Raw genomic sequence first — 24,783 nt, forward strand, 5'->3', positions numbered from 1 at the left:
CGCGAGGACCCTGCGCGCCGGCGTGAGGACCCTGCGCGCCGGCGCGCAGGGCATTTAAAATCCGCCCCTTTCTGTTCTGGGTTGTATAGTACAACTCTTCTGCTGACCTGCAGTGGTGGGGTGTGATGGTTCAGTATTCATATAACTCATGGAACCAATTTTTCTGTCCTAGCTTAATTTGCATGCAGATGAAAGATTGGAAGCAAAAGAAAATAAGGAGGCTGAAACTAAGAAGAACAACTGAAATTGTCATCTTTCAAGTATGTCTATGGTACCACAGAAGCATACACAAATGAGACCTGCATAAGCAGTAATATTACTCAGGAAACTTTAGCTTTCTTAGACCTAAATAATGTGTATAGGTTGTTAGACCCAACTGAAAAAATTAGGGAGAAGGTAACATTTTTTACATAAATAATTGTTTATCAGCAGTAATGGCATTGGTAAGAACATAAGAACATAAGAAATTGCCATGCTGTGTCAGACCAAGGGTCCATCAAGCCCAGCATCCTGTTTCCAACAGTGGCCAATCCAGGCCAGAAGAACCTGGCAAGTACCCATACACTAAGTCTATCCTATGTTGCTGTTGCTAGTAATAGCAATGGCTATTTTCTAAGTCAACTTAATTAATAGCAGCTAATGGACTTCTCCTCCAATAACTTATCCAATCCTTTTTTAAACACAGCTATACTAACTGCACTAACCACATCCTCTGGCAACAAATTCCAGAGCTTTATTGTGCATTGAGTGAAAAAGAACTTTCTCCGATTAGTTTTAAATGTGCCACATGTTAACTTCATGGAGTGCCCCCTAGTCTTTCTATTATCCGAAAGAGTAAATAGCCGATTCACATCTACCCGTTCTAGACCTCTCATGATTTTAAACACCTCTATCATATCCCCCCTCAGCTTGCTAAAACAAATAAACCTTTGGAGGGAGATGATGTGAAATAAAGACAGGAGGCAGTCTATGAGAAAGACAAGATGAGGAGATATCCTTGGCAACACATTTTGTAGCCAGTGGTAAGAAAGTAATCACTATGAGAAAAAAAGAAATGTAAATGGCTGGTCAGAAATCAGGAGCATACAAAAATTCAGGAGATATGACTGATTCAAACTTCACTATGAATTTGTTACTGCATTTGCAAGTATCCACTAGAGGTAGGTGTTTGTTAATTAATCATATTCCCAGATTAATTCTCCCTCTGTCACTGGTGTCTTTTTATGCTTCCATTTATGGATATAGAAGGAAACTATGGGCTACTCTATGATTTGTAACCTTAAAAATGCAATTATGCATGCCTGTGGTGGAAATCTTCCTTTATTTTCCTCTCTTCTTGATCTATACTGCTAAAAAAAGAATAAACTTTTCTTTCTTATGGTCCTATGTTTGGAATAGGTCAGCAACCTTGCACTCCAGTGGTTTGTGTACAGAAAATGTTCCTAGATTTATCTTTGGCAGTGATTTTCAAATCTTGCCCTCAAGTACCTCCAATGGCCTGGGCTTTTAGGGCAACCAAACTATGCAAATTAGTATGGCTCTGGGATCAAATTTATTTCATGAATATTTACTGTGGATATCTGAAAATTCAACCTTTTGGGGGTAATTTAAGACCAGCTTTCAAAATCCCTGAATTTTGGTGATAAAATGCTGCTCATTCTATAGGCGTGCCCTGATGTGATTCCCCGTTAAGGTCATAGACTCCCTGGATCAGCTGGAGGCAGCTTTCACAGACCCTGGGGATGGGAAAGGATTGAGAGTGATTATACAATGGCAACACCCAGTGGTCATATTTAGGACTCATAATTGCAAGATTCACGATAGAGGACAAACAAGGACAGATGCTGCAATGGCTGTAGTAAAAAAAATCCCCAGATAGTTGTGAATGAAGGCTTGTGGCAGCAGATTCCATTCTTGGTTCCAGTTAGGCTAGAATACCACAGGAGCAAAAGCAAACTGCAAGGTTGAAAAAAAAAATACTACCATTCATTATACAACCAATCCGTTTTAAATCAGCCATTGAGTCAACCTTGTACTATTTAAGCTTGACCACCATAGCATCCATCCAGTGTTCCTCAAGCCTTTCAAAATAAATACATAAATAAATAACCTACATGTTTCTAGGCAAGAAGACTAATGCACCAGTACATGAATGTAGTGGAGTACATCCGGGACTGAACTGACCATTTCTAAAAAAAAAAAAAAAAATGGAGTTGGTTGACAACCCTAAGAGAAGCATACTTTTTGACAGTCTATTTCTATGCTCCCAAATTGACTGGTGCATTTCATTGTACATACCAGGAGAATCCTTCATGTAGGTCCCCTGATAGAAATCTTCAGAGGGTAGGTGGGAAGAACTGTCAGAAGTTCATAGTTTTGAATGGATGATACAGAGATCTATAAAGTTGGTTTACTGCTCTGCAAACCGTCCTTCCAATGGTACTGAAAAAATCCATCCTGCACATTTCCAACAGTGTCAGAATCATAATAACTCCTCTCCAGTGCTCCTAATGGCTTACTGGAGTTAGTCTCTAGCCTTTCCTAATAGGAGAACCATGCATTTATCATTCTGCTTGCCTGTCTCTGAACATTTTCCAGTTCCATTACAATTTTTTGAGATGTAGCCAACATAATTGCACACAAAATGTATGCATTTGTACCATGGAGTGATAGATATTCTCGATTTTATTCTCCATTCCTTTCTTAACACAAATAATGCTAAATAAATACATCAGTGATTATGTGCTTCCTTGGATATGCACAAAATAGCTTTATTTTTTTATTATAGTTTGCAAGGGTAAAATATACAGTTTTTGAACTTTTAACTTTTTTTTATGGGCCACATACATCTTTCATACATCTGTAATCCAAGTCCCAGGGAATTTTAACAAAATAATTACCCATAAAACTGTCTTTGAGCTAATGTGCCTTTTAAATGCAATTCCTTGGTACAGGCAAATCTTGAATGATTTTTAAGTAGATCTTGAATTCGGTCTCATCCTGTATAAGATACTATTTCCCTTTAATTTTATAATTTTCTTCCTTACTACTTAGTGTACTGAAAAGATACATTGGTCCATGAAGACTAGTAATTAAATATTAAAGGAATACCACTGGTAAACTAATGTTAAGGGATTTAATAATATGGCAAATACATCATGTGCACTGTACATAATCCATTAATCCTACCACTACCAAGATAAAGGATTAAGAATTTTAAACTAAAGGCTTTAATTACTTTAGTTGTTTTTTTTTTTAAGGTAAACTTGCTGAATAATTAACTATAATAATGTGTTTAGACATATTAAGACATTTAACATCAAGACAAATCATTTTAACCTTCTCTCTGTCCATTGATACCAAGACTGCAAACTGGATGAGTACTAGTAATCTACTAAGAAAGGGTGTGTGCAGACGTCCGAGTTCATCTACAGACAAAATATGCTTTGAAAAATCAACATTAATTTATTTTTACCAATTTAAATATCAGGCAGTCTGACCTTGAAAGGGTTAAAGAAGTGCAATTCAATTATAATAAGGGCCGTGTTTCACAGTGGCTGCATCGGGAGGAACAGAGAATGAGACTACAAGGATCTTCAAAGACAGTAATAAATTCTATCTATAAACAGTGAGCAAATCACGTTCCAGACTGGTGTGCTCCTGTCCTCCACTTGTGTGCTGGGTACTAGTAATGCCATATGAAGAAGACATGAATATGACATCAGAACTAATTTAAATCAGATAATATGGACTATGGATGGTAAAAAGGGAATGCATAGAAAATGTGTGTCTCAATTTATTTTTGGTTCATTTTCAAACTTTATCATGTTGTTTGTTGTTTTATAATGCATGTGCACTATTTTGAAAATAGCACGCTCTTAAACATTTAGGGGTAGATTTTTAAAAACGGCGCATTCGCGTACTTTTGTTCGCGCTCCAGGCGCGAACAAAAGTACGCTGGAGTTTAGTAGATACACACGTAGCCGCGCTTATCTTCTAAAATCCAGGATCGGCGCGCGCAAGGCTGCCGATTTTGGGCAGCCGGCGTGCGCTGAGCCGCGCAGCCTGCCTCCATTCCCTCCGAGGCCGCTCCGAAATCGGAACGGCCTCGGAGGGAACTTTCTTTTGCCCTCCCCTCACCTTCCCCTCCCTTCCTCTACCTAACCCAACCCCCCGGCCCTATCTAAACCCCCCCTACCTTTATCCGTGGATTTACGCCTCCCGGAGGCTGCTGGCACGCCGAGACGCGATCCGGGGGCGGTTCCGGAGGGCGCGGCCACCCCCCGAACCACCCCGGCCCGAAACCACGCCCCCGGGCCTGCCCCCAAAATGCCGCGTCCCGCCCCCAAAACGCCACACCGATCAGCCCCGCCCCCGACATGCCCCCAACACCCCCCCGACTGAAAACCCCGGGACTTTCGCGAGTCCCGGGGATCTGCGCGCGCCGGTGGCCTATCGAAAATAGGCGCGCCGGCGCGCAAGGCCCTGCTCGCGTAAATCCGGGCGGATTTACGCGAGCAGGGCTTTTAAAATCCTCCCCTTAGTTCATGCTATTTCCAAAATAATGAACATTGCAAAATTTGTTATGTGTTAAAATGACACCAGACAAAATGTCATTTAATTTTGTATCATTTCATTTTCAAATAACTCAAAACGACATAGGGAATGTCATTGAGGTGGGCAGCTTTGTGATTGAAATGAAGACAGTATTAGGGGTGTACAGATTAGTCCACCACAGAAGTGTAACCCCTCTTCTGCTGACTAGTACAAAGTAGGAGCACTGTTGGGATTGGTTTGGCAACTAAACATTTTATGCTTCCTGGTCCTTTCCTGACAGGGGGAAAAGATATTTTTTTGCAAGGCCCTTAGGCTTGTGGAATGATTTCTGGTGCTTTCCATGATAAAGAAATTGCATAGCCACATGAGGCTGAGGTTATTCCAAAATAAATCCATTTATTGGGGGTATCTGATATACATAAACAATCTGGCAGCTGGTATGCCTAGTGTCTAGTGCAATCCATACAAAATTTAATTGCAAACACAATCAATGGCTAGACAGTCACAGAAATATGTTGCAGAAGGGAATAATTTACTCCAAAGCTCCCTTGTGGTATATTCCTTAGAGATGCTCCCTCCATTCCCTACATGCTCCCTACATTCCCTGTGGGGCGGATTTTCAGAGCCCTGCTCGCGTAAATCCGCCCAAAACCGGGCAGATTTATGCGAGCAGGGCCCTGCGTGCCGGGAAGCCTATTTTACATAGGCCTCCCGGCGCGCGCAGAGCCCCGGGACTCGCGTAAGTCCCGGGGTTCTCGGAGGGGGGCGTGTCGGGGGGCGGGCCCGGTCGTCGCGGCGTTCCGGGGGCGTGTCGGCAGCGTTTTGGGGGCGGGTACGGGGGCGTGGCTACGGCCCGGGGGCGTGGCCGCGCCCTCCGTACCCGCCCCCAGGTCGTGGCCCGGCGCGCAGCAGGCCCGCTGGCGCGCGGGGATTTACGTCTCCCTCCGGGAGGCGTAAATCCCCCGACAAAGGTAAGGGGGGGGTGTAGACAGGGCCGGGTGGGTGGGTTAGGTAGGGGAAGGGAGGGTAAGGTGAGGGGAGGGCAAAGGAAAGTTCCCTCCGAGGCCGCTCCGATTTCGGAGCGGCCTTGGAGGGAACGGGGGGAGGCAGCGCGGCTCGGCGCGCGCAGGCTATACAAAATCGATAGCCTTGCGCGCGCCGATCCAGGATTTTAGTGGATACGCGCGGCTCCGCGCGTATCTACTAAAATCCAGCGTACTTTTGCTTGAGTCTGATGCGCAAGCAAAAGTAGGCTGATCGCGCTTCTTTTAAAATCTACCCCTGTGTTCCTTCCTACTTTTGGTGTGCAGGCATATGTAGTCCGAGAGATCAAAACTGGAAAAATGTCTTGACCTAATAAAGATGAAGTCTTGCTGACTTCATTTTAACAGCAGCTCTATAGCAGGTTCACACTCCTGGCAGTCCTTGTTTTCACTCTAGAATGTAAATCCACAATTTAGAATAGAAGAGATAGTCTTCAGCATAGACAATGAGTATGGGACTAACTTCCTTTATAGCACTAACCACCTCTGGATCTCTCAGTCCCAACATTATCACCGGCAGCGAAGACACCGCCGACTTCATCCCCTCCCCACCCTGACTCCTCCCCTCCCCCTAATTTGCATGATAGCACATGCAAAAAAGCCGTTTTCGCATGCGATAGAGGCTTATTGCACGCAAAAAGGGCCATATCACGTGTGATAAGCCTTTGATAAATGACCTCCTAAGTGGGTTCACCTTAACAAAAGAATTGATGATTTGGAAGGAAAAATGGATGGTCAGTTTGTAGAAGTAAAATTACAATTACAGAAGGTTGAAGCCTCCTCTTTAAAGACACAAGACTGTAATGTTAAGTTAATTAAGGACTCTAGTAATACCTTAAGAAGGTTAGAACATCCGGAAAATTATAATAGGCATTTAAATCTCTGTTTCCTAAACTTCCCTAAAGTTATGGGGGAAGAACTCTATTATACTTTAAGAAGTTATCTTAAGGAAATATTAAAATATGAAGATGATAAATTACCATCTGTAAATAAATTGCTATTTATGCCTGTTCCTTCCAAAGTGAGAAGTTCCCAAAAGCATTCTGAGGGGATTGAGAATTTAACGCAATTTCTGGAAACTCCTCTATGGAAGTGTATGACCGTGCAACTCTCTTGGTTACATTTTCAACAGAGCAATAACTTAGGGCCTCATTTTCTAAGCGGCTCGCACGCGATAAGGGACCTTTCTCATGCGAAATGTCCCTTATCGCGTGTGATACCAGGATGGGGGCGGAGTCGGGGCGGAGTCGGCCCCGGAAGAGGAGGAGGAGTTGGGGCGTCACCGGGGCTGACTCTGCACCGACGCCGTGGACAGCGAAAAGGTAAGGCCCTTTTTGCGTCCTATTTCACTCCCAATAGCTACACCTTCAATGGTGGCGCTATTGGGTGCGAAACTGGCAGCAATCGCACCGCGATGGTGCGATCGCTGCAGGCTAGCGCAGGCCCGCCCCCGTTTCGGCCCCCCGCCCCTCATTTCCTAAAGTATCGCAGGCCTGCAATACTTTAGAAAATGAGGCCCTTAGTGAAGTAATGCGGAGATATTTTAAGAATATCTCTGCTTGCTTTCACTCAAGAAATCCTGGTTTATCCGGACTTCACACATGTAACCCAGGAAAGGAGACGGGCGTTTCTTTTGCTAAAATCTCAGATTGTATCTTTCGGATTTTCTTTTAGTTTAAGGTACATGTGTAAATGTGTGATTCGTTCACAAAATGATTCCTATATTTTCTTTTTTCCAGAACAGTTGAAGTCATTCATTAACTCTAGAAATATAACTACCCTACATCTTGTAAACATCTAGGTTGTGAAGATCTTTAAGTTTAAGTTTAAGTAAAAGAAGCAGTGATCATGTTAAATGCTTGTTTCTGTTATGAATATTTCTTTATTATCTCCCTGTAAACCGTTTCCCCCCTAGGGTATTACTTAAGTTGGTGAAAATGTGCATTTAGAAAGTTTATAAGTTTATCCGGGATTATATTATATGCCTTTTTCATTTCTTTCTGGAAGTAAGTGATTTTCTTACTTGTATATTTGTTGAAAATGATAAAAATAAAATTAAAAAAAATCTGAAATTATAAATTCATAAAGAGATGCATTTTGTTTTTACAATATAATTCTGAAGTTATGAATATAGCCATGATGTGTCCCATAACTTATAGAGAGTCACCAGAGTCTTAAAATACTTTGATTTTTTTGGCTACAGATTCAATAAAATGGTAGATCAGCTGTAATCTTTTTATTCAGATAAGTTAGAAACAGTTACCAATGAGCTCCAAAGATATACTGTAGCACATGAAAGGAGTCTGACCTTCTCATAAAGCTGTAATTATATATATTCTTTTCCAGAGCAGTGCTTCTTTTGTACATCCTTGAAACATGAACATGCAGGTTTTCCCTAATGGAAGACAGAGTTTGACACCTCAATAAGACAAACAATTATTATAACTGAGAGCAGACTGACCCCAGCACATTATTAAAGTGAGACTGATATCAAATAGGCAAAAAAAAAAAAAAAAAACTATGAAAGTATAGCACAGAGAAAATTTTCAGTTCAGTTCATTAATTTGGTTTATTTAGCCTAGTGATTTGTTTTAATTTGCAGACAAAAAAAAATATTTGTTTTTTGTTGTCATCTGTATATTTAGGTGTAAATTTTAAAAGCCCTACACACATCAAATCAGGGATGGGGCCAGTACGCGGCACGCGCAATTTAAGAATTGTCCATAGATACATGAATCTCCCGGTACGCGCACAAAAGAAAAAATCCAAAAAAGGGGTGGGGCACGGGTGATCCAGGAATTTAAATGGAAACCAGCGTATGAGTATTTACAGGCACAAGCATGCACCGGGGTCCTCTACTGGGTAATTTTACTAGTCAATGGGATTTTAAGGTATGGGGTTCAGTAGGGTAAAAGAGAGGTTAGTTATCTAGGGGGATTAGAAAGTCCTATCCTGTAACTGGGCAAAGTGGGAATGAACTGATTTAACTGCTATTTACATTGGTGCACGTGTATATTAAAATCCCCCACACTTACACGATAGAAGTGGCACATGCGCGCATCCATATAAAATGGCACGCACATTTACATGCGTCAAACTGATTTTATAAGATGTGCACATATACTCACGCATGTTATAAAATGGCCATGTCCATGGGCACAAGTCGGCATACGCACATTCATGTACACTCCTGCGACTGTTATAAAGTTACTGTCTTATTTCCCTTATGAGGAATACAGGAGTGACAATTATCAACAGCACAACAAAGTGCTGAGGTCAAACATTGTCGGCATTGGTTCACTGAGGCTGTGCACTCAGTCTTCCTGCCATCCATGGGGAAATGATTTTAAGGAAGACCAACTTTTCTACCAGTTCTGGCACCAGCCATGAATGATGTGGACTCATAATATCCTCCTCTGCCATTGAAAATACCCATTCACTAGGAATGCTGGTTATTGAACAAGAAAGGAAATGCTGGGTTGCCTGCAATATCTGTCCAGCTGTGGCCTTGTGTGGCCAATATGCTAAAGGATCTGTGGTCATATTTTTTATAATCTATATTGCAAATCCTGAGACTAAAATTTGTGCTGGATTCTCCTTTGCTAGGGGAGGATCATCTCTTCTTCTGTCATCTGCTATAACTATGACTTGTGATAGTTTGGAGAGGAAATCATAGTTGACTCATGCTAACAATATTGTATGGGATGCCAACATTTTTTTCTGAGCTGCTTCTCATTGTCCCTCTGCCTATGGTGATCTCATTCCCATTCCATTCTACTTTCAGTAAATTGCTGTGGGACAAGAGGGTGATACTCCCTTTCACCCTTGAGTCACACAGCATAGCTAGCATGGAAATATCATTCAGGGTAAGTGCTTTGAGCCATTCTTGCATCTACTGCTACAAGGAGTTCACAATCTGCAGCACCTCTCATGGCAGTTCTTATTCCTGCCTGAAACCCTCAGACGTCTCCTCAAGAATGTTGACTATAAGATGACTTCACTATTGTGAAACTGAAAATCCCCATGGCCATCTTGAAGAGCTTCAGGGCTCAAATCATTTGTGTTATGCGTAGCCAATCATGATTCCACAGGGGTCGATCCTCACCTACCGTGCTTTTCAAAGGCAAGTCAGGAAGAGCTGTTTATTTATTTAGTTACTTACTTGATTATGTATTTATTTATTAGTTCTTTTATCCTGCTAAATCAGACAAGTCTGGTTGAAGTGGTGTACAAAATTTAGAACAAAAGCAATAAAACCAAATACAGCAATATAAAAGTATTAAAATCACATAAAATCTAATTTAAACAGCTTTCCTCATTAATGGGCAAGAATCCCTAATACTCTCAATCTACTGAATCAAAATAACCATGTTTTTATTTTCTTTCTAAAAGCTAAGTAATTTGATTCTAATCTTATCACCTGTGGCATGGAATTCCACAACTCATGCCCCTGAATTACAAACATCTTTTTCCTGTAAACCATCAATCTTACTTCCTTTCCGAGGGGAGCCACACTTGAAATATCATTCTGAGAGTGCAAGTTGCAGCTTAGGGTGTAGCTCTTAATCTCTGTCTGAAGATACCTTGCCCCTACAACATGCATCACCTTAATCATCAGTGGCAGGATCTTGGATTGTGCTCTTTTCTTTATAGGCAATCAATATAGTTGTAACAAAGATGTGTCGCTTATCCTTCTGGGATAACAAAAAAATCAATCCAGCAGCTATATTTTGAACTTGTAATGAGTACAAAACTTTCTTTAGGAGACTTACCAATAGGGCATTGCAATAGTCTAACAACGGACAGATCAAAGCTTGTACAATTAGTTTAAAAATGGCGAAATCCAGAACTGATCCAAGCCTCCTAAGCTGATTCAACTAGAAAAAAGCTCTCTGCATGATGGAACAAACATGGGGGGGGCCAAACTGAATGACTCATTGACTAACACCCTTAAATTCCTAACACATTTGCACTTAGTTAATTCAGCATCTCTCATTTTCAAGAAAACCCTACCCGATGACACATCCTCCCCTCCCACTAAAGGCCATTCCATTTTTGCCACATTTAGTAGCTGCTTTTGAGACTCAGATCAATTCAGGATCTTCCCCAAGCCTTCATTAATCTAACCCCTAACTGTATTGGATCCTCTCTTGCCTGAAGGACTAATTGAACGTCATCTGCAGATTACAACCCAACAAATCCTAGGGAACAGATCAACTCATCCAAAGGTTGTAGGTTACCCGGCTAACTGGCAATATTCACGGGTTAGCTGGGTAAAAGGCAGCCGGCTTAACTGATATTTATCGGCATGTTTGTCCATCTTTATTTTTGGCTGCATTCCAGTCTTGAAACTTAGCTGGACAGATTTTCCAAGTTTGAAATTTCCAGCTCTTTTGTGACCATTTATAGCTATCTCAGTGAGAGCCGGCTAGTTGAATATCAATCAAACTCACGTGTTTTTTATGGTGGCTTGTTGCCACTGATGTAGGGTTACAAGCTGTATGGGCTGCTTGCCTGTCACCTTATGGGAAGAACGGATGGGGGATGCTGAATTGGGAAAATTACTTCACATTTTCTATGGCTTCCCTAAAGCTGCCTTTTTTAGTGGTAGGCAGAGTTCCCAGGCAAGTACTGGTGGCTTCCCGAAAACCTACATTAATGGGTGTTCTTTTTCTTTTAAATGATGCTGCATGCTATGTTGGCTGTAACCCACCTAGCATAACTGAGTTAATAGAGGCAAGCTATAAATATTTTAATAAATAAAATAAATGCTACTATTAGCAAGATGGCCCAGTATCTTTTCTGTACTGATAGTCTGCAAAATACTGGTCCTCTCTAACTGTAAAGTACCTTCATACTTTGGAGGTATTGAGGGATTTCCTTTCCCTCTCTGGGTGCTTTTGCAAGATTGAGGATTTGCTGTGATGAACTCATGTGAATAACAATTTGTTTTAGAATATATGGTATCAATTTAATTATTATCTTTTTTGCAGAGTGTATCTAGAATATGTGTTTTATGTTTCTTGTAGGCCGCTTACAGACTAATGATGTATGACATTGGGGAAAGTAAGTAACTTTTGTAGGAATACCAACTTTGACAAGTGAGAAAATTTGGAAGATATATATAGTTATAGAGTATTACTTGTGAGATAATTTATTATGGTTTATTATATAATTGTTTGCTTTGAGATTGAAAGTTGATTGAAATTTATACTTCAGACCAGTAAAGTTGTACACAACATCATACACTACAGTCATGTTTGTTTAAAAAATTGGAATTTGAAATTGTAAATTCACTATGTAGTGGTCTGCATTAGAAGAAGCCAATTACCAGGCAAAACTAGGGCCCTTGTTGGGAATGTAGGTAAATGTTATTATTGTTCATTGTGGGGTAGATTTTTAAAGAAGCGCGTGTGGTGTACATTAGTGCGTGCTACCCGGCGCGCACAAATGTACACCCGATTTTATAACATGTGCACGCTGCTGCGAGCATGTTATAAAATCCAGGGTTGGTGCGCACAAGGAGGTGCACACTTGTGCACCTTGCGCGCGCCGAGCCCTAGGGGAACCCTGATGGCTTTCCCCGTTCCCTCCAAGGCCGCTCCGAAATTGGAGCAGCATCGGTGGGAACTTTTCTTCCGCTCCCTCCCACCTTCCCCTCCCTTCCCCTATCTAACCACCCCCCAGCCCTACCTAAATCCCCCCTACCTTATTTCAAGTATTTATGCCTGCCTCTGGCAGGCGTATCTTGCGCACGCCGGCCAGCTGCCAGCGCGCCATCCCCCGGTACAGCTGCTGTGCCGGAGGCCTCGATCCCACCTCGGACCACCCCCGAACCTGTGCCATGCCCCCTTCCCGCCCCCTTCCCACCCCTTTTTCAAAGCCCCGGAACATACGTGTGTCCTGGGGCTTGTGGCGCCGCCGAGCCTATGCAAAATAGGCTCGGCGCACGCAGGAGAGTTTTTAAAGGGCTACGCGCGTATATTGGGGCAGATTTTAAAAGGGTTCCGCGCATAAGTTACACGCGTAACCCTTAAAAAAAAACCCTGCGCGCGCCGAGCCTATTTTGCATAGGCTCGGCGGCCCGCGCAAGCCCCAGGATGCACGTATGTCCCAGGGCTTGCAAAAAGGGGCGGGGAGTGGGCGGTCTGGGGTGGTCTGGGGGCAGGGCGGGCCGTGGCCCGAGCCTCCAGGCACAGTGGCCATTTGCCGCTGTGCCCTGGATCGTGGATCGTGGCCGGGAGGCAGGCGTAACTTCTTCAACAAAGGTAAGGGGGGGTTCTAGGTAGGGCTGGGGGGCGGGTTAGGTAGGGGAAGGGAGGGGAAGGTGCGGGGGCAGAGGGAACGGAGGCAGGCTGCACGGCTCGGCACGTGCAAGTTGCACAATTTTGCACCCCCTTGTACTTGCTGACCCTGGATTTCATAACATGCAGGTACTTTGGCATTTTTATGCTTGTATATTGGACCTGGTATTGATTCCTTCCATTTTTTGTATTTTTTGTAGTTGGCCCAGTTACTCAGTCACAAGGTGTGGCTAGGAGTTTTTATGCCTATGGTAAATATATAGTGTTCTCTTGTACTAAACACAACAGTACTAGTATTGTCTGGAGAGTGAAGTGTCTGTAGACAGAAATATATTAAAAAGTGTACCCACCATCTGCTTGCTGACAGAGTACATAGACATTCACTAAGAAATGCTGTAGGATTTAGAATGGACATGTATAGCACACCCACACATCTAAAGGTTCTCTTAGAGGTGGAGAGGAGGGGCTAGAGCAGAAACTAAAAACAACATAAAATATTATAAACACACAAAGCAAACATAATCAGTGCATGCATATTTACATAACTCATTTAGATTATCTTATGCTTTTGAAAACAGAAATGCATGGCATTATAGTATACATTAGAGTGTACTCCCTAGAGTATAGTGTACAAATCTACTTTTCTTTCAACTCTCAGTGTTCCAAATGACACCCAATTTTCACAGGTGTCTACTGTGCTATTTGTACATGTGATGGCGTATCTAAATCTGTCCCACAAGCCTTCACCACCCTCACCTCGAATTTAAAGGGCCCCCCACAACAATGATATAAATAGCAAACTGAACCACCCTTCCCTAATACAGGTGTGAAGCCCTTATTGCGAAGTGAAGAATAACCCTATGAATTCTGTCTAGCATATTAGCATGAGTTCTTAGTTTAATCTTACATGTTTGTAAAATATTTTAGATGAACATCTGTGCTATCCTGATGGTTGTTAAAGTAGTTACTGATGCTTGGAAGACTTGTTTTCAGCACTTTGCGTTAATCTAGGATCAACTTGCTTTCTGGAGATAAATGTCCAAAACTCCCACAAAACAAAATAATGTTCCCTCTCTACTCTAAATAAAAGTTCAACAAATCTACCAAAACTTCCCTGAACTACACAAGTCTAAACACAACTAAATTTATCTAAAAAAATAATTTTAATTCTCTAGCTAAAAACAAAACAAAACACCACAAAAGGCTATGCTTGTTCCAGCTGCCAGAGTAGGAAAGAATCAAAGAGAAACTATGACTACCTCTCTCTCTCTCTTGTCTTATAAAAAGCTTCCTTAGTATTCAGTTCCTTGTCTCTCATTGGCTCCAAGCATATGTCACCCACCCAAACTCTGATGCAAAAATCTACCATTTGTGAATTCAAATAAAAATGTGTGTTTCATAGGCTGAACAAGAAGAGTTAATTATCATAAATTCTAGTATCCCCCTGTAACAGACCCTATAGTTATGTTGCCAGTAAGTCCTGGGTATTTCCAATAGAGGTAGGGTAATTAGAGAAAATAAATAAGGGAGGATCCATTTGGTACAACCCCTCCCTTTGAAGGTGCTGAGATGGACATCTTCCTCTGATAGTTTTTTTAAACAGTTTTCTAGATGCAGCTCTGGGGGCAGTGTGGCTTGCTTTTAAAGTTATAAAAGGTGTATAGGGGCTTTTCCTAAGTTTGAATTTTGGGTCTGCTCAAAGGACACCAGCAAACCCCACTGGAAGTCTGTGAGTTGAGTCAGGGATCTGCCCTGCTTATACACTTCCGGGTGGGTCATGACTGATCTTGGGTTGCTTTTTGGGCTTTAAGAGACTTTTAGTGGTAGGAAGCCTGGTGAAACCCTGTGCACTTCCTGGGCTCAGGACACAGGGAACCCTTTGGTCTGGGGCTGCCCAGGTTAGAAAAGACCTGCCCCTCTTCACCTTCAACGAGGATGGAGAAAGAGGTTGACCCTAGGCCACCACCTTCTGGTGTTTATCTCATTTTCAGGAAGAAGACTTTTGTAAAAAAAAAAGACTGGGAAGAAGTGTTTAGCTGTCCCTTTTCCTACCCATCTGGAGGATGTTTGGAGCTGCTTCTTTCCTGCTAGAATCCCTTCCATCAGGGATTTGAAATAGTCTAAGAAAAGAGAGAGACAAACGTAGCTACTAATTGTGAATAAAGAGACAATTAAGAGCATTGAGGATACCCATCAGGAATCTTCACAGCCTGGGGAAAGAGAGAGAGATTTGGACTCTTTGTGCAGAGACTGTGAGTTATATTTTTACCAGTTTGGAAGGGATTTTCCTGCCCATCCAAACAATACCCTGCACACCTGGGGATTCCACTTATCTTAAACCTGGAGGGTGGATGTTTCCTTTGCCCTGGTAAAGGAAATGCTTGCACAGATAGAGGGAAAGAGACTGTTAGAGAAAAGAAATAAATTTGTGGTGCTGAGGATTATGTTTATTGTGCCAGACTTCATCAGAAGTTTTCAACATTAAAGACTAATTTTGGATATTAACTCAGTGGCTCAGGTGTTTTATTTGGAACGTACAGCACCCACAGTGAAAGAAAGGTGTCCTTCTCCCAGGAACAAGAATGAAGGTACAAGGGGTCATCCCTAGCACTCTGGGCCTTGAAATTAAATCTTTCCCCCCACTAGGGCTGGTGGAAGCACTAGGCGAACTAGGCCTGGGCCTAGGGTGCTGAGCATTAGGGGGCACGAGCAGTGGTATACTGAGGGGAGGTCAGGGGGTGCCAATGTGGCCGCCAGTGGACCTCATCCCACTGGCGGCTGAGCAGTGAACTACTGCTGTGCTGTGCTGTGTGCCGGACACTCACAGCATGAAGATCAGCAGGGCTGTGGTGGAGCTCATGTCACCACGGCCAGAAGAAAAAGGTCGCATCCAAACCTGCAGGTGTTCCTCCTCCTTCCTGGCCCATGCGGCCCCGGAAGAAAACATTGCCAGAGCCATGCAGGCAGGAAGGAGGAGGAGCATCAGCCGCATGCAGAAGAGCAGTGTTTATAGTCATCCACGAATCCCAAGTAGCAGCAGCCCGAGAAGATCAGGGCCGTGGCAGAGCCCATCCTGCAGCGACCCGTAAAGAGGAGACCCAGAGCCAAGAGAGAGGCTGAAGGCCTGTAGAGTTTGTGTGTATGTGTATGAGATGAGTTGAGAGATTGTGTGTGTGTGAGAGTGAGTTGAGACACTGTGTGTGGGATTGAGGACCTGAATGTTTTCAGAGACAGCCTCTGTGTGTGTGAGAGAGACAGCATGTGACAGTGAGAGTGTGTGGATGAATGATTGTATGAGAGAGAGCATGTGACAGTGAGAGCCTGTGTTTGAGCAAGATAGCATGTGGGAGTGAGAGAGAGCCTGTGTATGTGAGTCAAACAGCATGTGCAAGAGAGAGACTGTGTAAATGAATTATTGTATGAGAGAGAGCATGTGAGAGTGAGAAAGCATGTAAGAATGAGAACCTGACTGTGTGTTTGAGGGAAGAAGATAGATGGAGAGAAAAGAAATAGAAAAAAAGACAATATAAAAGGAATTGGCAAAAAAATAAGAAAGGGAAGGTGGAAACAAAATACTGTGACCAACTGATTAGAAAACTAAGATCAGACAGCAAAGGTAAAAAAACATAAATTACTTTTTACTGATTGGCACATGTAATCTATGGGAATGTGCAAGAGTAGCACTTTCTCTATGCGGATCTTACAATGTACGAGATCAGCATGGAGGAAGGGGAAACCCACAGGGCCTGCACAGAGGAGGCAGCAGAATGGGCTTCAGTGTCAGTAACAGCAATCAGTGCCTCCCCCACGCAGCAGCAGTGACAGTGGCAGCAGAGGAATGAGAGAGGGTCTGAGGTTGCTGGCAAAAGAAAGAGAGGGGGTCTGCCTTTAGTGTGTGCCTTTTTATGAATGGGAGTCTGCCTGGAGGTGTATGTGTGTGAGAATGAATGGGTGTCTTCCTGGGGTTTGTATGTGTGAGAATAGGTGCCTGTCTGTGTGTGGAGTATGTGTGTATGAGAATGAATTGGTGCCTGCCTGGCAGTCTGTGTGTGTGAAAATGAATGGGGGCCTGCCTGGGGGTCAGTGTGTGTGTGTGAATGACTGGGACCTTGCCTGGGTGTGTGTGTTTGTGTGAGAATGATTGGGAGCTTGCCTGGGTGTGTGTGTTTGTGCGTATGTGAGGGAGCCAGAGAGAGTGAGAACATGAGTGTGTATGAGAAAATCCAGGGGAGTAAGAGTTTGTGTGTGGGATGTGTGTGGAGGGGAGAGACTGTCTTAGAGCCTGAGAGTGTGTCAGTGTCTGTGAGAGCGAGAAGTTATGGTGGGTATAAGAGCATGAATGTGTATGTTTGTGACAGTGTTTTATGAGGAATGGTGGTTCTGTTTTTCCATTGTTAATACACAGAGTCTGGCTTCTTGGGGTTTCCATTTCAGTTTTTGTCTAATTTGTGCTCCTTTATTTTGTATTCTGTATTTGGTGAGGGTCTGTCTCTGCTCTGTGTGTGTGAACGTGATGAGAGATTCTGCTAGCATGTAGTGTCTGTATAGGGATCTATAGCAATCGGGTTTGTTTTGTTTCCTCAGTAGGTGGTGTATTGGTATTCTAGGACCCAGTGTAATATTTACCCTTGCTTTTTCACAGGTAGGGCTATTGTTGTTTGAGTCCTTGGTGTTATTACTGTTATGTTATGATGGGATTGCAGTATAGATTTTGAGTGTCTTTTTTGCGGGGTTTTGTGTTAATTCACAATGTGCCTGGCAGTGGAAGGTGTTTGTGCTGCTGTTACTGTGAGGTGACACCAGAATTTGAAAATATCTTTTAGTATGATGAGCTGCAAGGGAAACATCCAAGCTCCATTGTTTGGGGGAATTTCAGTGGATGCACAGAGTTACAGAACTGGAGGTGCAGGATTGACATTCTATCCCTTCCTATATATTCCAGACTTCACTCTCATAGCCATATAGAATTAGTTGAATGAGGCTATCAAATAATTTTATAGTAGTTTTACTAGAAGTGTGAAACTGGCCAGCTTTTTAAAATTATGCAGAAGACACTTTGGACTTTTTTATTAACACTTTTTTTTAATAACTAATTTTAAAGCAGGATCCATGTGGGTGTGATGAAGAAATGTCATTTTGGCTCCTCCCCCAAAAAAATATTTTGTCTAGAGATGCCACTGATTTTCTGTGACCTTAAGCATTAGTACAAGAAGGATTAAGGGGGGGGGGGGGAGGGATGCTGAAGAGGCACACAAATGCATTGGCCCCCCGGCACCAGAGACCCTTGGTGCACCACTGGGTGCAAGCCATATGGGGCCACAAGAGGTGGCAAAGAGGAGTGGAGATTTGGCGGGCCGCAAGCAGTGCCCAACCTGCTCGTGACCCAGAAAACCACACAGTCGGGGAGCGTGATCAAGAATGAGGTAGGAGTTGGGGCCGAGACCGGGGGGGTGGCGGCGTGACCGTGGGGGGGGGGGGGGGGGGGGGGGCTAGGGAGAAGGCTCGGCTAGGGCACCAAATCCCCTTTCACCGGCCCAGCCCCCCACCAACAAAGGATCCCAACTCTAAGGGAAACAGGAAAACGTTAGAGCCATCCAAAAGTGGTTCCAGCCTCAAAGAGGCTGTTAAATCTTTAATTGCCCCACTGGAGTGCAGTAAACTCTCCAGGGTGGGGTTACACCCCTTTTCCAGTAATGGTGTCAGTGTAATCTAGCACTAATTTCCAGCCAAAGTGGCCCTCCTGTTGAGAAAACATGGACACCAAAAAGAATCTTCCCAGGGACAACCCATTTAACAGTCCACTATACCCCCAGTTAATTCATATTTTCATTATTAAAACAAAATAAAACATTTGGCATTTGCATTTCTCTGCAACTAACAAAGTGACCAGGGGCTATCTCCTTTGAAATTTAGTTTACCCTGGATATGCATGGAAAAGAACAATTTAAAAAGCCACTAGATTACAATAGTTTGTGGTAAAAGTGCCCCATGCATCAGAGAGAACACAAAATAGTGAAAGACTGTGATTCAGTCTGGTGAGTGCAATGGTCAATGGTCAGAGGCACTGTAGCTGTTAAATTAAAAAAAACAAATCTCTCTCTTGAGAAGTATGTCTGAACAGAAAACCAACATGGAGAAGGAAAATCCCCAGAAGCCTCTGCTATTCTTTAGCCTGCCTGGGCTGAATGAACTCTGAGTGACTTTATGAGCATGATGTTGCAGAATGTCACTGAACAGGCAGACAAGCTGGCACCAGAAAGGTGAGGCCTATTCATTGGGTCACAAAGAAGAAACCAATGGCGGGAGCTTCAGGCACTATTCTGTTAAAATCTCACTGGACAAGATAGTTAACAGAACAAAGGATTATTTGGAGAGTGAGGGCAAATGGGCTATGCCTGGGAAAACTAATCAGGGCAGTTCAGAGATAGGTTGTCATGTCAACAGCATGATGTGACTCTGTAAATGATTCTTTGGGCAGTCACGTAAGTCTAGAAGCTTCCACAATATTGTATGTTTATCTATAAAAGAAGGGTCACTTCCTGTATACAGGGAGAAGCTGGTCAGTTTGTAAGACTAAGTGCACCCAGTATCCAGCATCTCCCAAGAACACTTATATTGCCTAATAAAAATATTTTATACCTTTTACTGAGTCTAAGTGTTCTTGTGTCCCTGGCTCTAAGCATAGAGTAATATTTACATTTTTGGTGACCACGAAGGGACTTATCAATAGCTGAGACTATTGTTATTTTGGTGTAGTGTTGTTTGGAATTCTGGTGGACAGTATTCTATCCCACACTAAGTTCTCGGACATTTAATTTGGTTTTAAGTCCGAAGGAAGTGTTCCCAGACTTAAGTGGTCTGGAGGAATATTGATGGAGTTCCCGGAAGACATTTGAGCTCAGAGACGAGGCTTAAGGAAGTTTTTACACTGCTCTAGTGGTTATGCATCTGCTGGATCCAGTTCTGTAAGTATGTAAATCAATCTTCAAAAAAAAAAATCTGTGAGTATATTTTTTTTATTCTATATATATATTTTCCATTGTTTGCTTGTTTGTGTGCACATGTACAGTGTATAGTGATTGTGTGTTCAGTCTCATATCAGATATTGCGTTTTAGGATTTCTGTTTCTACCTTTATTTTTTCCCTTCGGTCTTTTTTGGCCGAGCTATACCTCTTTGTGTTCTAATTGGTTCCCGAAGATGGATTGATGCTAATTCAATTCTTTTGAGTTTAACATCTTGGGATTCCATTTATTCTTCCCTATTCTGAATCTCTTTTTAATAATTCCAAAGCAAAAAAAAAAAAAAAAAAGGCAAGGAAGGAGAGGGATCAAAAAATTGATTCTGTTTTTAGGTTATAGTTCAGGTTTAATTAGAGTCAGTGGGTGTATTGTGCTGTAGGGGTGCCATCTAGTGGACAATATGAAAATTCCTTTAGAGTTAGTTTTAGAGGCAACATTACCAAAAGGGGTTCAGCAAACGGTGGAAAGCAAATTATGGCCAGACATGTTTCTTAATATATGCCATTATGGTGATTTGTATGTTAGGGAGAAAGGTAAAGGAGCTGATGATTTGACTAAAATCCAAACTAAATTATGCTCTATGCAAATTGAACAGCTAAATAAACAAAAAGAGGGGGAGACAAATAAGGTGACTGGGACAGAAGGAGTTAAAGCAGGTCCAGATAAGGAATTTGAGTCAGAAATATGACATGGACAGGAGGGGTGTAATGCAGGTTACCCCCAGAATCAATTAATAGGTGCAGTAATTACACCTAGAGGAAATAACATCCGTGGTAGAGGGATGTTGCGAGGCAGGAGAGGGATAGGTGGACGAGGAATGTATGGGTCTGCATTTCAAATGCATGGCACCCAGAGAGAGTGCACACTCAGGCCAATGCAATATGGGTGTCCGTTAAATGGATGCTCATGATTGAGCGCCTGCTCCCTTAACAAGTGCCAATCCACCTCTCCCGGGCACCAGATTGAATATTTAAATTGCGTGCCCCTAGCACCTCCTCAGCAGTGGGTGCCCAGGAGAGGTGGCTGTCAGCCAGTTAGGAAAACGGACACTCAGTTTTAGAGTATCTAAAATGGAAATATAGTTTAATGGGGTGGAGTTTAATGGCTGTTTTCCAGGTCTGGGGGGGGGGGGGGGGGGGGAAGCACTAGGGAGCCAGAATGCATCATGTCGATATAGAAGTATTGCTTGGGAAAAAGAGGCACAAGGAAGGTGAAAGAATAAGAGAGGTTTCAAAGAGCAGTCATGGAGAGAGAGATGTTAGCGTAGTGGCTAGAGGCCATGGTAGCAATACCCCTGGCAAGGAACCCAGAGTAAATATAATTATTCTTTATCTTGGCAAATTAATCATGTGAGAGAGTCCTTCCCATTTGAAGAATTTAAGGGAGGAGTGTAGTTGTTAGGGGAGTATTATGAGGTGATGACACAGAAGGAGCAGTGTCTACGAGGGTTGTGAAACAGAACAGTATGTCAGGGACTTCTCTTAAAAGATAAAAGATGGTATATTCTCTAGATAAGAACATTCACTAGTGCCTCATTCTTGTGAAAATTTGCCATAAATCAGTGTCCTTATAATGAAGAGCTCTATAGGGAAATATTTGAAAGAAGAGGCAATGCTGATGATGAACAAGAGTGATGAATTGCCAATGATAAACAGGAATGCAGCAGAGCAGAAAGGGCCATAGCGAAGAAATTACAGCTAGAACACATCAGCAAAGAAGGCAAACTAGAGGAGGAGGAGACCACACACAGGTCTACATGACCTTGAAAAAGGTTCCTGAACTGGAGTCTCAGATCAGTAAGCTTCAGGGAGGCTTGGAATTAGAATGCACCATGCAAGATAAAGCTGAGAGGCAAAAGCAAAATCCATGCAAGAACATGAAGGCTCTGACAATGCAACTAAGGGGCACTATTAAATCTACAGTGGTACAACAAGAGCTTAGGATAAAGGGTAATTTTTATTTTGTTTTACACTTGCAATAAGTAGTCTGTAGTCAGCAAGGCAAATTAAGTAAAATGCTACATCTTTGGAAATTTGGGACTTAACACCAGTATCATTCAGCATTATACACTGAACTTTGAGACAGATTTATGTCAGATTTTCTACAGCTGGATACTATTTGCCCATCGCTAATTAACAATGAAATTTGTTGGTTGTAGGTGGGCCCAGTGGATAAAATGTCACTGTTTCCTGGCGATATTAAAATTATTTTTACAAAGTATGTTACATATCATTACACTGATATCATCAGCAATCTCCAGGTCTTACTTTCATTTTAAAACATTCACTAATACATCAGATCATTGGCATTTTCACCTGCTTTAATATTACTTTGATAAAGACATCAAAGTGTATTAGAAACACTGAAGTATTTCATTTCCTGCATTGAAATCTGATTAAAAACATTATTTAAGTCTTGCCAATTATATCTAGCAGATGGTCATTAAAACTGAACATCAAATTTTCAGCTAAGTAGTACTTCAAAGTTATGGGTGCCATATGTTCACTGTATATTCTTAATATCCCAATGATAGCTGGAAAGCAAAGGAAAAGACTCCCCTCTCTTAACCCTTCCAAGCTGGTGGCGCTCTTAATACCATCTTGAGGAATGAGACAATACAGCAGACCTATGCAACAGGTTTAAATGGAACATTTATGTTTGCATTTTAAATTCTATTATGATCTTACTTTTCAAAGAGCAAACATATTGTATTTATCAACCATCACATCTGTTATTTTTATTTTCAAAATAAAAACTGCTTTGCTACAAAGCTAGATTTTTTTTTTTTTTGCTGGATTAGGTTTCAAATGTCCAGACAACTCAATATTACATTAGTTTAATTGCCATACAATCTGATAAGCATTACATAATATGTATAGCTTTCTTATTTTACAATTAATAACTTTCCTTAAACATATAGGGGTAGATTTTAAAAAGGTGCGTGCGGGCGTACATGTGCGCGCGCTACCCGTCGCGGGCACATGTACACCCGATTTTATAACTTGCACGCGCAGGCAATACCCAAGTTATAAAATCAAGGGTCGGCGCGCGCAAGGGGGTGCACAATTGTGCACCTTGTGCGCGCTGAGCAGCGCTACCTTCCCCTGTTCCCTCCCCCCTAACCTGACCTACCCACCCCTTCCCCTAACCTTTCCCCCCGCAGCCCTACTCTAACCCCCCCCCAAAAATGTTTGTTTTACCTTTTGCACCTGCCTCTGGGCAGGTGCAAGTGACACACCATCTTAAAAAATGATGCAGGTCATCCATTGCTCCTACCATGTGACCGGGGCCGACCAATGGCACTGGTAGCCCCTGTCACATGGTAAGGGCAAAGGGCCATTGCCACCATTTTGATAACTGCAGCTGACGGCCCAAGAGGGGGAGATCGCTTCTGGGACCCCGCTGGACCACCAGGGATTTTCGGCAAGTCTTATGGTGGGGGGGGGGGGGGGGGTCGGGCAAGACTTGGGCTGTCAGGATGGTGGGGGTTTGCAATTAATTAAATTTGAAGGTTTGGGGTGGGGTTTTTTTATGTGCCCTTTCTCCCCCCCAAAAAAACAATAGGAAAACCACACAAAATTTTGTGGGTTTTCCTTTCATTTCGTCAGCCCCCTGAAATGCAACAAAATAGGAAATATCGCCTGTATTTCCTCATTCGTTGCAAACGAATGCACATCCCTACAAATCAACTGTTTTTAATCACCATAAGGTCAAAAATTCTTTAATGAGGTCAATTATAAAATGGATACCTCTGAATGTGTTTGTAACAACACCCCTCTCTTTCTCCCTCTCTTCCTCCCCCCCTCACCAGACTCCTATACCTAAAAAGGAGCAGTAGCAATGTGGCACGCATATATTACGCAGCCAGCTGAGGAAAATTAGAGGCTACACACTTCAGTGCTGGCCCATGCCCTGTCCCTTTCCCATCCACTGTTTCTGGGCGCACATACATCGAATTATGTGCGCCCTTCCCAGCTATTTAAAATATGCGGAGCTCTTCCTCAGGTCACTTATGCACGTAAATGGTCATTTTTATGTGCACAAGGTTTTTACAGCCTATCTTTAAAGATTTATCATATCTAAGAAATGTTACATAGCGTTGCCTTTGCAACAGGTCTCCTCATACTCCGAGTACTTGTTGCTGATAGAGAATCATCTCTACGTTGTGTTCCTGTCTCCTGTGGTTCCCGGTTCCAGTCTTCCTCGTTCCTGCCCTGTCTATATGTTGGACTGACTTTCTGGATTTTGACTCGGCTTTGTTTGACTTCTCTTAAGCCTATCTCTAACCCTGGACCTTTGCTACGTTTGACTACTCTTCAGCCTATCTCCAACCCCGGAACTTTGCTATGTTTGACCATGCCTGCCTTCTCCGTGCCCTGACCATTGCCTTGATTGACTATGCCTGCCTTCTCCGTGCCCTGACCATTGCCTTGATTGACGATACCTGCCTTCTCCATTCCCTGACCATTGCCTTGATTGACTACTCCTGCCTTCTTCGTGCCCTGACGATCGCCTTGATCAATTACGCTACAGATTACTCTGTGTCCAGAGTTCTACATTACTTGCCACGACCTTCGCTTGCCGCCAGCCCTGACTGCAGCGTGTCAGTGACGCCTCCTCCAGCCTACATCCTGGACGTGGACTTACAAGGCTTTGGCCTTTCTTTGCTCAGGCGCCTCAGGTTAACTCTTGTTCCATTGGTGCCTGAGTTCCTGTTCCGAACCCAGTCCAGGGTAGGACTACGCCACCTATCAACTGCTGTCTCTGGGCTGAACCGCCTTACTTTACAAACTAACCTCGAGGTCCACCTAAGTCCTGCCGGCCCCAGCACCCAAAGGTTGAACCCACGGGGAACAAG

The sequence above is a fragment of the Rhinatrema bivittatum genome, chromosome 2 (genome assembly GCF_901001135.1).
Source record: "Rhinatrema bivittatum chromosome 2, aRhiBiv1.1, whole genome shotgun sequence".
Taxonomy (NCBI): Eukaryota; Metazoa; Chordata; class Amphibia; order Gymnophiona; family Rhinatrematidae; genus Rhinatrema; species Rhinatrema bivittatum.